Source organism: Chamaea fasciata, unplaced genomic scaffold (assembly GCF_029207755.1).
Source record: "Chamaea fasciata isolate MVZ Bird 193981 ecotype frontalis unplaced genomic scaffold, bChaFas1.0.hap1 SCAF_11, whole genome shotgun sequence".
In the NCBI taxonomy this organism is placed as follows: Eukaryota; Metazoa; Chordata; class Aves; order Passeriformes; family Sylviidae; genus Chamaea; species Chamaea fasciata.
Genome location: NW_027094096.1, coordinates 8,821,392 through 8,836,447, shown reverse-complemented (window position 1 = coordinate 8,836,447; position 15,056 = coordinate 8,821,392). Strand labels below are relative to the sequence as shown.

At 38.9% G+C, this 15,056-nt stretch overlaps 1 long non-coding RNA gene across 2 annotated transcripts; it reads left to right on the top strand.

Moving 5' to 3' along the window:
• The first annotated feature begins 683 nt into the window (after positions 1 to 683).
• LOC136295317 (uncharacterized) lies at positions 684 to 14,324 on the top strand. Of its 2 annotated transcripts, none has more exons than XR_010722639.1 (3): positions 684 to 790; positions 13,112 to 13,169; positions 14,106 to 14,324. It is a non-coding gene; the product is annotated as an uncharacterized lncRNA (long non-coding RNA). The 2 variants fall into 2 exon arrangements; XR_010722638.1 differs by lacking the exons at positions 13,112 to 13,169; positions 14,106 to 14,324 and adding exons at positions 6,007 to 6,180; positions 6,873 to 6,987.
• The last annotated feature ends 732 nt before the right edge of the window (positions 14,325 to 15,056 follow it).

Genomic DNA, 15,056 nt, shown 5'->3' with positions numbered 1-15,056 from the left:
AGAAATGTTTGGTTTTTACAATGAGGGTGGTCAAACACTGGGGCAGAGCCTCAACAGGCTCTTCACCCACCATCCTTGGAGCTGCTCTCAACCCACCTGCACCAAGTCCTGTAACAGATAGAGTTACAATCTAACACTGAAGTTAGTGCTGCTTTGAAGAAGGTGTTGGCCTCCAGGGCCTCTTCCAACCTAAACTATTGCATTATTTTATATAGTAGGGCCAGCCTATGAAGCATAACATGGCTGATAACAAGACACAGTGCAGAGCAGCACTGATTTCTTCGAGCACAGGTGGTGGCTGCAGTCAGTTCCAAATAGAAGAAGCAGTCTCTGGAGCTGTTTTGGTGTTGCAGTCCTTTTTCAGTAACTTTTGAGGGTCACAAGGTGACACTGTCTACACTGGCTCACCTTGGCTTCCCAAATGAGTAACCAGCTCCACGTATTAAAGGTTAATACATAACCCTCTGGTTATGTCTCGTGTACAAAATGTGAATAGCATCTCAAACACCATGAAATGTCAATATACGTACCTGATGTTATTGCAGAAATTCATTTGAAGTCAAGCAAGTCTAAATCTAACACAGCTGATCCGTGTTTTCCAGCACAGAGGAACAGGTTATACTCAGGTGTTCTCTAGGCTTCTTTTAGTGTGTTCTCAGCTTTATCTCCTATATTCATCTCCTTTGCTGCACTGCTCTTGTCTGCTGAAGAAAAGTCTAAAATAAACATCTCAGTGAGGTACCAGATGTCTCTGTAGCTTCTCAGAGTGAATGAGAAATGCATTTTGCAGGTAGGAAATAGTTCCTACTTCTGGTTCATGGAATAGGGAAAAGAAGTTGTAACTTAATCTGTCTTTGGCAGGCTTCAGAAAAAGTGGGGATCAGCGGGTGCAGGGTTACTGGGTGAGAACAAATTTATGGCCTAGGAAAAAATAATCCTGGTAGGATATAGTAAGATTATTGAAAATGACAAGATACAAGGTTGTGCTAGATTTTTTTTTTTTCATTATGGTTAATGCTGGCTCTGGTTAAAAAGACTGTCTATCTGGGTCTAGATCAGAAACCTGGCCTTTGCTTGTTGCAAGCTTGTAAAATTCAAAAAGGAAGAAGAAAAATCAAGAAAAAGTGTTATCTGGGCTTTTTTTTTTTTTTTTTTCCCCTTCTGTTTGCCTGTCTTTCCTCTTTCTTCCAGCTTCCCACACAAGCATAATGGTTCTGTGGTGCACAAGAGCTGTTCTACACCAATCAGGTTTCTAAATCCGAGAAAGTGAAAGTTCTATCAGTCATTTCCAGCAGTTGCCTGTTCACTTTTTTTCCAGCTATTTCTCCAGCACAAGGAGAAGGTTTCTGAGAGTGAACTAATGCTGTTGCCACATGGTTTCCTGAATGCCTGGGAGGGCTGTGCAAGTTAGATTCTGACTGATGTTCGTGCTGGCATTTGGGATTGTTAAGGAGGAATTTAATGGAGCTGCGCTGATTTATATATGTGAAGTGCAAGGTCTTTCATACGTCTAGTTTCTACTGTTTTATGGTTACTTTTTATTTTATTGCTGACCAGCAGCCAAAGTGATTTCCTTTCATCTTTTTCTGGCCCAAGTCTGAGAGCAGTGTCACGGGTGGTGGGACAGGGACAGCCCCTGATGGACAGAGCCCTGAGGCTGTCCCCAGTGGGGTGTGCCCAGGAGCAGTGGGCTCTCAGGGCATTGTCCCCAGCCCCTGAGCAGAGCAGGGGGAGCAGCTGTGTGGCACTGATGCTGTGGGTCACAGGGAGAGGCTGGAGCTCTCACCTCAGACCGGGTTTTACCCTGGATGTTGTGGGAGGTTTCTCAGTCTGGTGATCCTCTTCTCCCTCACCTTGGTTTAAACCTGTCTTAACTCCCTTGGTGCTCGCTGAGCCTCCCTCTGCCAGGGAGAGAAGTGGCTAAAGGACTGGGCATTTCCAGGCCCATTTTCTCTTGTTATTTTTCCAGCCTTCTGTTTAACCCTCCTTGCCAAAAGCACTCTTTGGTGACTGGCAAAGTAATTGGCCAGAGGAGGTGTCATCAAAAATTCATCTCAGATAATTAGACATTGAGCTATCATTATCCTCGAGGTTCAATTCATTTTTGTTTTCATTAGCTCTGTGGTTCCCTGTGGCATATATTTCTGATAATTTCCAAACACGGAGGGGGTCATGAGTGCTGGCATTCTTTCAGATGAGCTTCTCTTGCATGTCCTTGCTACTTAGCAGGAGTTGGGGGAAAGAGCTGTGTTAGTCAGGCTGAACATTCCTGATTTCATCTGTTTTACAGGGCATCCTATGAAAAAAGCAGAAGTTTCACTAGGCTTTGATAAAGAGCTGACAAATTCAATGCCACATAGTTTGTGAAGGAGCATTTCCAGCATTTTTCCACGTTTTCCCAGCATTTTCAAATAAATGTAGTTTCAAACAGCTGTCAATAGCGTTAAGAAATCCCATTTGCATTTTCTGTCGTTCTAATTACATAGTAATTAATTTCTGATAAAATGGCAAATTAATGTTAGAGCGAGGTCCTTGAAATTTTACTGCTTCATGTGAAGCAGCACCCTTTTGGTTATCATTCCTTACATATGAAAGGAATATAACAAGATTTCCACCAGCAGAGCCTTAGCACTTTTAAAAATTTTAATGCAACACTGAAATTTGAAAAAAAGAAAATTACTGGCAATTCCATAGTGAGGAATAATATGCCTTTGACTCTGGTAAAAAAAATATATATATATATTTTAAGCTGCTGTTCTATATTTTGCAATGATAAAGAATTCTGAGTATTAGAGCTACCAAAACAAGGAGTTTGTGTAGTGGGTTTTTTTATTCCCAATATTTGGGAATTTGTTTTCATTGTTATGAATAATCAGAAGCACAAAAATATTTCTGCAAAATACACACCCAAATTTTTTCTTGAATCAACTGAAAGAGTCATGGGAAAGTAATTTTGAAAGGGAAGCTGTAATTACTTGGTATGATTGAAAGAAAATTAATTTAGGATCAATGTGGTCTTACAGAAAATTAAGAAGCTGATAAAAAAATCAGTATTTGAATTGGAGGAGTTTTCATTGTAAGTATTTGTCATATTTCATTAAGCACTTTAGGTCCTGGAAGTATAATGTTGTTGGACTGCATTTATGTATTTAGACTTTATAAATATTTGACTGTATCTTAAAAATATATTCATGTTTTCTGAACACCTGCACCCTCAGCCTTTTCCAGTAAATTATATCACCTGTCTTTAGAAACCCAAAGCAAGCAGCCAGCAGTAATTATTAGCCCTGATGCCACTGATTAAAATGCTTCATGCCTTTTCTCTCTGGCTGTTGATTACTTCCTGCTAAGAGAGGAGCCGTGGCGCTGCTCGTGCCTGAGAGATGTGGAAATTGCTGGCAGAGAGCAGCAATTTACAGCTTCTCTGCACTCTGTATGTGCCTCTTATGAATTCCACGTTGCATTTAGGATGCAGTGGGACACAAGCAGGTTGTGATCAGGTTTCACCCCGCGCTGGTCAAGAGCAGCTCAAAGTTTGTGTTCACCAGGAAGGCTGGGGGAGTGCTGCTCACAAAGGTAAACAAGACCCTGCAATAACTTCAGAGTTCCTGTTTGATTTTAATCAAACCTGGTTTAGTTTCTGGAGTGGAGATGTAGTTTATTGAAAGATTTTGGTGAACACAGAGCTGGTAGGAAAGACAGGCGGGGCCATTAAAAACAAGCTCAGCAACATGTGACACATCTCGGGTTCATCCTACCTGGAGCTCATCTCCCTTGGGTTTAGTGCTGGATTCCTGCTGGCACAATCCTTGCCTTCAGCTCTGCTGATGGGCACCAGCTGCAGACAAGGCTGAGGAAATGGGAGCTCTCTAAAGCTGTCTTAATTAAAATTACTTATCTTCCTGTTGTCTCTGGCTTTTACTTCGGAGTTATGAACCACACACTTTGTAGGCACGTAGATTTCCCAGAGGCTGTAGTTCACATTTTTCTACTTCACATTTTTCAGGGATATGCTTTTTTTGTTATTTTCTTTCTTTTTTTCCTATTCTTTTTATTTTTTTTCCTTTTTTTTTTTTTTTTTCTTTTAAAATAAATCTTCTGGGGTCTCTTCTCCACGATGAGCTGCTTTATCACATTACCCTGGGGGAACACTGTGTTCTTCTCTAGGCTTAAACTGGATGGAGAGATGAGTGAGGGTCACTCATTCTCCTCTCTTCCTAAGGGAAGCAGAGTGGCCCTTTTACTGGTGAGCTGAGCCTCGTCAAAATTTCATTCTAGTATATTAGCTAGTAGATTGATAGTTTAAAATGTCAAGTCCTTTCATCAGTGTTATCATATATATTTGCAAGCCAAGTAATGATCTGAAAATGTTTTAAAGAATAACAAAGTGGATTACTGTGAGCTGTGTATCTTCATTCTTATTTTAAAAGCAGGTTGAAATTCATAAAAATAAAAATGACCAAGTAAGTAACATCTCTATTTTAAAAATGTGGTATCTTCGTATCTTGAGAGCAAAGCAGCCTTTAGAGTGAAACAATATTGAAGAATTCATGGGCATGTTCAGTGTTAAATAACATGGTGAAAGGACATGGAGACCTTCATCTTTCTTTGATAAAGTATTTTTGAAATGAACATCTTATCAGATCAGAAAAGCTGGTAATATTGGCAGATCAGCACAAGTTGGTTATGTCAATCTGACATTTGATCATAAGTAATGTACTTTTGGTAAGAAAGAAAGAAAGAAAGTCGAAGTGAAGGACATCACAACTTTCATAGGCGGTGTTCCAAACCCAGAGAGATGGTATTTTAAAAACATTTTCTCTTTCCATTTCAAGTACCATTTCTTAGATCCTCACAAAATGAACTCTGTGCTTGCCTCAATCTCTTTCCTGGACCCAGACATTTGACTCTGTATCTGTTAACTCTGGAGTACATGGCACAAGAGAAGTCTGAGGTTTTTTCCCAAGACATTGCTGTAAAGAATTTCATATCTAAGCTGTTGAGTTGACTGCAAAACTTCTCCTAATTCATTATTTTAATGATCTGTGATTTAATTATTTTTAAGAAACTCTTGTGTTTTAGTGTCTCGTCATCACTAGTTGAATTTTCTTGTCTGATACCTAGACATGTTGATTGATAAATGAGAGACCCTCTTCCCAGATATTAATTTCACCATTGTTTTCTTGCACTACCATCAAGTTTCCTATGCCTCTACACTCTGCATTTTGCTACACAGCTGCCCTTGAAGGGTGTTATGTATCTGTAATACGCAGCACATCCCTTTTTCTGTCCCTGCTTATATCCTGTGCCCTGCTTATGTCAGTTTCAGACCAAGTACCTGCATTGTGGAATAGATCAGACACAAGTTAATATATTAGGCAAAGCAGTCAGGCTCTATTAATTCTACCTCATCGGTGGCTAATTTATGGCTTTTGCCTCATAGCATAAGTGAGGCAAAGCTGGCATGTGCCCACAGCACACATTCTAGACATACTTTAACCTGCATCACTGCAGGTGAATTCAGTATAAAGTCTTGTTTCCTAGAGATTTCTACTGTGAAGTAGTAATTAGGCAGGCAATGAGAACCCGTGCCCTTTAATGAGAGGCAGTTTGCATATGCTGCATTAATGGGCATTTGCAGTGGGCTCACTCATCAATTTATCTTGAATAAAAAGAATAGGTACAGGATTTTACAAATAAAAATTAAATGTACAGGTATCTCCAGCTCAGACCAATCTACTAGCTAACATTCTTGCTTCAATGACAGGGACTGGACCACCTTTTGGAACAGTTTATACACATAAATCTTGAGGCTTACAATGGCAGTCAGATGCAGTTCAGAAGCCCCGTGAAATCAAGTCGCCTGTGAAATTTCTGCTACTGCTTGGCAAAATGGTCTTTTTCTTGTACTTGCTTCAGGCTGAAAGCAAAAAGAACAGAGGGATAAAGTCATACACTTTTCAACTTTAAAAGGATATTGTTCATTTTATTGTGCTTGTTTTTCAGGTGTGCTGTATTGAGGTGAATGGATTGCAATACTGAACCTCTGAAAATGACAATAACAACAACTGACAAATGAGCTAGACTTTATAAATTCTGCAGTTACCAATCCCCACCATGGATTTCAAAGGCACTTACAGCTTGTGTGCATCTTTAAGAGCTCACCCATTTGCAAAGTGGGTGAGTGTTTTCTTTGGCCATTTCTCGGGCCATTGCCCCGGGGCCAGGGGAGATCCATCCTTGCTTTGCCTTGGTACCCAAAGGAGGCACAGAAGCCTTCAGGGCTGACTCCTAAGGCACTTCTTGAGCATTTTACTGAGCTGGATTAGGATGATCAGAAAGTCACAGGTTCTTCCCAAGATTCCGAAGTAGCTTGTTTTAAATGGACTGTTAAAAAGCAGAAATTGTGGTGAAGAGAAGTACTTCTCCTTCTAGCAGAACACATAATAGTTGAGATGAAAATGCTGGTAAGGGCCTCTGATACATTCCTAAACATTCTTGTGTACCACCTCAAGCACGAAAAGAAAGGGTGCTTGATCGGATTAAAAAAGAGTCATTTGAGGCTTACAGGCACCACAAAATCAGGATAAAGCATGAGAAATAGCTCACCAGTTACATTTGCTTCAGTGTCCCAATTGTCCCAACTGTGTTTATTTTCAAAATGCAGATAAATGAGCATGGGGTTAACTTTCTGTGACATTCAGCAATGGCAAGGTTTAGGGTGGGATATTCAAATATTTTCATTAGGACGCTTTCTGAAGGTTGTTGGGAACCTTTAGCCCAGAATCTGATGCTGCTTCCTAATAAGTTGGAAGTACACACACAAAATTACCTAAACCCTGAAATTCAAGATGTTTTATTTCTTCTTTCAGAAAGACTTTTGCAGGAGACCTAAAATATTTCCCTGGGCCTTGCTGGACAGCCTGGTATGAGGTAGCAGCACACAGAGTATCTTTTCAAATATGGATATTGAAACAAATAGAGTATTTTTTGAGAATATTTTCCACTGTCATCAGAATTTACCATATCATCAGAGATAAAAAAAAAAAAACAAAGAAAAAAAAAAAAAAAAAAAAAAAAAAAAAAAAAAAAAAAAAGAAGTAGAATTCTAGTCCCATCTGGTAATCCAGCCAAATAATTTAAAGTGTGCCTCATTCTTGCCACCACTTTTATAATATATTATTTTTTTTTTATTTTCACACTTACCTTAGATACTGTGTTCTTCTAAATAACAATCCCAGGGCCTTCAGCCTGGTTGTTGTATTTTGTTTCCTTGGCTGATATTTGGGGTTTCTGCTGTTACCTCCTCCTTTCTGTATCCTCTGGGCACTGCCTGCTGCTTCTCTGCTGTGAGCAGTTATCACCCTCCTGTCAGCCATATGGTCTGGACACACAGGAGGGCAGTGCCCTTCCCTGTGACCATGGTGGGAAAGGGGAGTCAACCAACTGAGAAAAAGTGGAAATATTTCTCCCCTGTTTTCCTTAGCGGTAAGACTTAGACTTTGCCACCAACCTTTCCTCTTTTAAGAGAGATTAAACTGAATTAGCTGGAATGAAAATCCACAGCCGGTTTGGTTCTGCCAGATGAATACTTGCATTTACTCAAGCAGCAAAGGAAAGCTCCTGTAAAAAACGGGGGAGTATCAGACTGGATAGAAACAGGAGCAAGGTGTGAGAGAAGGGGAGCAGCAGATGTGACATAATACTTGAAATCCAACTACATTGAAACCTTAGTTTAGGAACATCAGAAGCTCTTGATCTGAAAGCCAGAAGCTGTAACTGGGAGTCAATCCTTATATCTGCTGCTGATCAAAATTACATTTATTTTGTGAGTACGTTTACTGTATTTGTTAGAATGACCAATATTTACCGCAGAAAAGAGGAAATTAAATCCTCTTCTCTGAGAAAAGTGGTATCTAAGAGTTGCAATCTGTCTTTTTTAATTGAAGGGGTGAGGTTCTTACACATGAAACAAATGATCTTGTGGCCATGATTATAGAACCAGTGACTTAATTTTTTGGTCACAAATAATTTAGTAAATTTAGTGTCTCACTATTACTGTTTCTGAGGGCACGTGCTTGGCCTGAGCTAGATCACACTGATCTGCCAGACCTTGATCCATGTCAGCAGGTTTTCAGGGGCTTGTTCGTGTTTCAACATTCCTGAAGTTTGTTTCTGCTCTTTTCCTGTGTCCTGGCATTAGATGATGTCCGAAAGACATAGTGAACCCTTAAAATATTGTTCTCTACGTGTGCATTGTCTCTTTACGTATCTTCCAGTTATTTTTAAGGTCAACCAAAATGGGATATGCAAGAAATTCTTTTTCTCCTTTCTATCTACGTCTCTTTGGTTTGGATAGGAAGATCTCTTGAGGAACAGATGGAGTAATTTGGTAAATAACATGAGGACTGGGAAAGGTGATTATTTCTAAAATCAAAAGCAATATTTTTTTATGATAATGTCTGGCCTGGATATGAAATGAATCAGAAAACTGAAATAAATAAACAACAAACTTGAAAATAAAGGTCTCATGCAATTAGAATCATAGAATCAAAGGAATGACTTGGGTTGGAAGAGGCTTTAGAGTTATTCATGAGATTAATGGGAGCTATTTTTATTTATCATTACATCTCTCAAATGACTACTGGTTAATTATTCTGTGAAATTGTATTTGAGAAACAAAAGAATGAGTCTGAGGTAGGTGTCAAATTGTTTTTAAAGACAGAACTCAAGACCTGTCTGGGAAAAGAAGGTCGTAGTTACATTTTTTTTGGTCCAGTCTGATGATAACTACAAATACTATTCTCAAAGAAGACCAGAGTCATTCCCATTCAGCAGAATAGCTATGTACTCCCCTTTGCATCTTCCCTCAGCCTAGAATTTGCTATTTACAAGGCATATTTAAGAGCTGTGGTGTTTCCATCCTTCCCAGAGAACATTTAGCCTATTTTAAAGGACTCCTGCAGTAAAAACAGAACTCAGAGGTATCCAGACCACATACAGCCCAGAAATCCCTCCCTACCAGAGAGTTCCAATCTCACTCTGCAGCCCCGTGTTCCAAAATACAGAGCTGGTTCTGCAAGGAGCTCTTGCAGATCCCAGTAGCAAATGAAACTTCTCAGCAGCCAGGAGGATTCTAGAGTCTCTGTTTTGGCAGTCCCCAGCTCACAGCACATGGAGGTGTAAACCGCCCCAGGGCTTCGCAAGGACCTATTCTGTTTGCTGTACAGCAGAACTGTTTCTTTTGGATGGATGCAAGTATTTGACTTGGAAGTCTTAACCCATTGCTCCTTTGGATTTCAGGTTATTATGGGAGAAAACATGTCCTGCAGAGTCAGCAAACACAAGAGAGGGAGAGTTCAGTGTAATCCTTTGGCCTAAAAACATTATAATGCTTTCAGTTGAAATGATCAAATATATTCCAGGCATTGAGGACTTTTTAAAATCTGATTAAAAGCTAATGAGGAATATGAATAGCAAATATGACTTGTCACTTGAATCAGTAATTAATAATCACAGACTGAGCTGTCTTTAAACAGCTAGTTCTAAATAAACTGGGTTGATACGATGTCAGCTTTAAAAATCAGCCAGATTTGAAATGGATATCAAGGGTGCTTTCAGAAAGCTTACTGCAGGAGTAACTGTGCAAGACAGAACTAGGTGGATGCATTAATATTTGAGCTGTCAGATTTGCTATTCAATTTACATGTCAAGTGTCAATCTGATGGGCTATCTTGATAAATCCCTACAAATTATACTCCTTCTTAGTGCAGAAACTTTCTTGTTTGACAGTTCAGATTTAGAGACTTCTAGCAGGGCTCTTTTTTCTATTGAAACCAAATACAAGGTAACATCCTAGGACATTAAAAAGCATCCTTACACATACAGACAGACTCTGGAAGTGGACAGATAAGTGGTGATATGTGGTAATACCTCCCCAGCCAAGGATCTGGGTTAAGGGAGGGAGTTCAGTGGCATGAACCTCTTGCTCCTCTTAAGGAGACTATTTCTTCTGCAGCAGTGTTGGGTTTAATGGGAGTTTTCTCCATCAGCTGCAAGAATTTCACTGGGCCCTAACAAAGGAAGTGAGTATAGGCTTTAAGACATTTTACTTCAGAAGGGATTATTATTTACCTTTTTAATCATCAACTCTAAGTGTAGTGGGGGTATTTTCTCTTTCCACTGAGGATTCTACCCAAATTCTTGTACTGCTTCATAGAGTCACAATTCCATCCTCGTAGTGAATAAAATCCTGAGCAGTTGCACATCTTTTCACTGGCTGAAGCTGCAGGTGTTGGAGCAAAATTTTCCTATCATTAGGTCATATTACCAGCAACATGAAGGACAGCTCTTTGTCCCAGATCAAAAGACTATGGCTACTCTTTGTACTTTATTATGTCACTCTGTCAGACCGTGAAATCTGGAATACTTCATCTTGCATTTAAAAAAAATTCTCTTTTTAATCTTAGAGTTGACATCCTTGTTAAACTTTCAGCTTCAGTTAGCAACCTCTCTTTCTCCTAAATATTCTGCTGTGATGGGTTAAAGAGGTAACAATAAAAAAAGAAAGAAAAGAACATATGTTTTAATATTTAGTATAAGTACTATGTCTTTTCTTTTGATTGATATTTTAGAATAGCAAATAAATTACTCGGGAAGGTTTATTATTTTATGCAAAAAATGATGTAATTTATTACTGCTTTAGAGGTCAATGTGTAGATTTTTACATGACACCCTTTTTATCACATTTTTGTGAATTTATGGTTACTTTTTTCACTTGAATATCAAGTAAGCTTTCTAGACTAAAGAGTTTAATTATTACTACCTACATTATTATTAGCAGAGATTATTATCGGAATAAGATGTAGCTCATGTTCTTCTGTGGAAAGAGAGAGAGGTTTGTCTTGATAGTGAGGGCAATTTTAGTGCCCCGTTTTGTTTAGATACTTCCTAATAGAATAAACCAGAAAGGAAGAAAAGGGAAATGGGGGGGGGGAGGGGGGCAGGGGGTAGTGTAGAAATAAGGAAAAGTAGAGAGAGAGATGAAGGAAGGGAAGGAAAAAAGGAAGGGAAAAGGTAGAGAAAATAAGAAAAAATATTTAGACACAGAAAGTGGAAATTGACATTTTAATGCTGACTAAACCACAAGTTAGTTTAAGTCCCTCCATCCTCTGTACAAGCCTCTAGCCATGAAAATTGTTCTGCTTTGCTGAAAATTCCTCATATTCCTACAATTCCTGCTTTCATGCATATCCATGACTGCCTGGCTTTAGCTCTGCTGTGACCTCTTGGTGATGTTCTCATCCCAATGGCAATGGATTATGTGATGGGTGATTGTGTGACTGGGACATGTGTGACAGAAAATTTATACCCACAAACAGAGACAAGTGGGACTCTGGAACTGTTTGAACTTTAGGTTCTCCTCCACCAGGCTGGGCCCAGACTGTTCCTCTCACAGGGGAAAGGACAGCACATCCACCACTATATTAATTTAGTTTCCTTCTGCCAGCTGGTTTTATGAACTACAAGAGATGATGGCATATCCCTAATATTCTTTGACAGTGCAATATTTTTACTTAGACTGTCTATTCCAGAATGATGCTTCTCTGATAGAATGGCCAGTCAATCTCACAGCATGATAGAAAACAGATGTAAGATTAGGATGCAAAGTAGTTTTCCAGATACTTGGTCCCAGCATGCTGTACAACCCAGCCCTAGAGTTAACCAGGCAAGTGCTGACACATGTCTTATAGCAAAATATCACTCACAGCCACAGTTCAAAGGCCTTGCTACCCTCCAGGGCAATTAATACAGCATCACATTCGATGGTGCTTGAACCAAATCCATGGAACTCTCAGGGGAGGAATAGGGAAGCAATCTCAGGGCTCAGACATGAGCAGCATGCTGCTGCAGCTGAAGTTTCAGTCCCTAGGAACACAATCCTTCCTTAAGAATGCTTGTGTCACAATGCATTATAAAAAGCAGATTCTTCTGCCTTTAACATTTTTGACAACAGTCTCATTAGGTTCACTAAATAGAAGTTCAGGCTCTAGATGTGGATCTCCACTTTTCAAAATATTTATCAGAAAGGAAGCGCCAAGTGTTTGGAAACTGTCTTTTGAATGAGAAATTTAAAGACCATTTAGAACAAATAAAACCAGATTTGTGCTGTACATATGCATTTTTTAAAATAAAGTGATATGTATATATCCAGTGATGGTGTTAGTAATACTAACAGCCAACCATAATAACTTTTGCTTCAAGTAAGTACCTGATCACTTTTCACTGTAGAAATTATAGGGAAATTTGAATAGCAATGCTTATATTATGCAGCATTTATCCAACTAATGATGCCATTGAAAGTGCTGAGGCGTCTCCTCGTATAATTTAGTACTTGGTGTGAATGTGATTTGATGGCCACCCTGTACCTGGGATGCCTGAAATTAACTGTGCCTATGATATAATTGTGTTGTGCTGTAGAGTGCAGGGAATGACAACAAGTGGCTTTTAACTCCTGATTTCTCTTCAGCCGTTGGCACTTCAGTTTCCATTTGTTAGTGTATGGATGACATGCTCCCCCTGATCCTCCTGCAGTGCTTGTGACAGTTCACAGAGCAAGGGAAGCTCCGTGTGGATGTGCTTTGCACTCTGCTGAACCTGAATGTTGAACTGAGTGTGTTTATTCAGCCACTTCTTGGGAATTCCCAGACTGGCCATATCCAACAGAAACTAATAAATAGTTCAAGTTCCATTGTAATTAAATGTAGCGTATGAAAATGAGCAAATGAAAGAGTAAACCTTAGTGCTTTTACTGTTAAAGAAAATTAATATTTCCATAGTGGTTCCATGAGCCATATTTTTTTCTTTAAGGAGGAGAAGTTCTGCAATTCAACAGGAGGCATGTTGGCATTCTGTCCTATTGATTAAGTGCTTATGGTGATCAGTTTATTACCAATGTGCATGCCTGTATTTATTTATTTTTAATTTACATTTTTAATGGATAAAACATTTGTAGATGAGAAAGGTGACTCTCAGCGAGTCTTTTTTGATTTGTTGGTGGGGGGGGGGTTCTTTTTTTTTTAATATTTACTTATTTATTTATGATCTTCAGGGTGAGTTCCACATCAGAATCTCCATACCTGTTTTTGTCCTTTATTACTTCCTCTCAGGTAAGTGTCAAAATTCTCTTGTAACCAAGCATGATTTCTCACATTCCCATGTAGTTCTTCTGGATGTGAACAAAAGTTGCTGTTTCAGACTGCTAATTACAAGAGAGGTTACTGGAATTCCAGAAACTGTATTCAGCAATACAAGTGATATTACTGAGCTTTAAGGAAGGAAATGATTGTGATATCAAATATCTTTTAGACCATTATATCAGTCTCTTGATCACATATTGGTACTAGGAAGGTCTGTCTTTACATTTGCAGATTATATGACTTAAAGGTAGGAATATTACATAGAAATTATTGCTTTGACTGCTTCAAATATTTTAAGGTGTCTTATTTGTGGGCATAGCTGAGGTTTTTGGATAAAATATTTTCTCCTTTTTTTTTTTTTTTACTGGAAAATATTTACTTTCCTCCGGTGGGAAAGTTGGTTGCCATCTGTAGAGCACCTTTCCTATAAATCATTACTTTGATTATTTGTGCTGTCAGTTAAGCAAATTTATCCCTGCCTGATCACTCTGAAACAATGGTTTGAGGATCTATTGTCAAATACTTCCTTCTTTATCTTTCACTGTCAGAAGTTCAATGCAAAGCAATGCAAAAAGACTTTTTATAATTACTAGTTTGGAACAAGTAGTTGGTGGGCTAGAAATTGCTTAGAAAAACTCTTTGTGCAGTATTAAAGCATATTGAGATAGAATGTATAACAAGATCTATAAATGGCAAAAGTATTCTAGGAAAACAGAGTTGTTCTGAAGAAAATAGCCTAAAATTATTTTATAAAGTCATGATTAAAAATTTTAAATGGAAATTTTTTCTTTGTTCATGTATTGTCCTTCATTTCCTGTAACTGATTGTGTTTAATGGGTCTCTGATGCCTTCCTTTTATATGATTTTCCTTTCATAGCTCATATTACTTTTATTGCCTCTCTCTAGATCAAAGGCATAGGAAGAAGAAAAGAAAACTGGTGACTAAGAATGATGTCTGCAATCTTTCACATTTTGGCATTATTTTTCTAAGTATTCTTACCTTGATTTAATGCAGCTTTTGCTAGTTATAATTTTTGGAGTCACTGTAGATAAGTCTTCACCCACCTGGATATCCCAACCTTTCATACTTTTATAGAAGTTAGTGCTTTGCAAGCCACAGTGATAAAAATTCAAGCCAAATATATTTAGAGATTCTAAATGCATTTCAGTTGCTTTGTTTTAATTTTATTTGCCATCTGGCTATACCAGCTAGTGCAGTTTGTTGGTTTTATTTTGAAACTTTGAAAACTAGAGGCATGACTGTTTCTCTAAAAGAATGCCAAATTATCACATGGCTATAGGCACAGGTGAACTTAGAAAACACCACCAGACATTGTGAGTGAATAGTAACCCACCTCTGTATTTCATACTTGGGGTTCAGAAGCCCAGTGCTTGGTGTGTCTTAGCACAGCATGAAATGCAGCTCCTGGGCAGTGTGGGGATATGAGTCTTGTGAGCACTCAAAACTACTCTTCCAAATTCATTTGCTCTTCTTGTGAGAGGCTTACTGCCCTCAGGTGAGGAGTTTTAAGGATAGGTAATGTGTGTATGTTTGCAGGAAGTGATGCCTCAGACTGGAACCTTTCTCCAGTGTACTTTGAGCCCACAGGAAACTGAGGGAGTTCCTGCCTTCCATATGAATTCCCACAGCCTGCTGGAGGCTGTGGCTGCAGGTCTCACAAGCTTTGTTGTAAAATGAGAAGCATGAACACTTCTCCACAGTGCTCTGATGTCTTTGTCCTCCTTCTCTTCCCATGTCAAACCTCTCCCCCATCCATGGGTTTGGCCTCTTTCAGTAGTGATATCCTTACTCTTGCAAGGCAAGTGAAACTTGGGATGGTAAAACTGCTTTTGGTA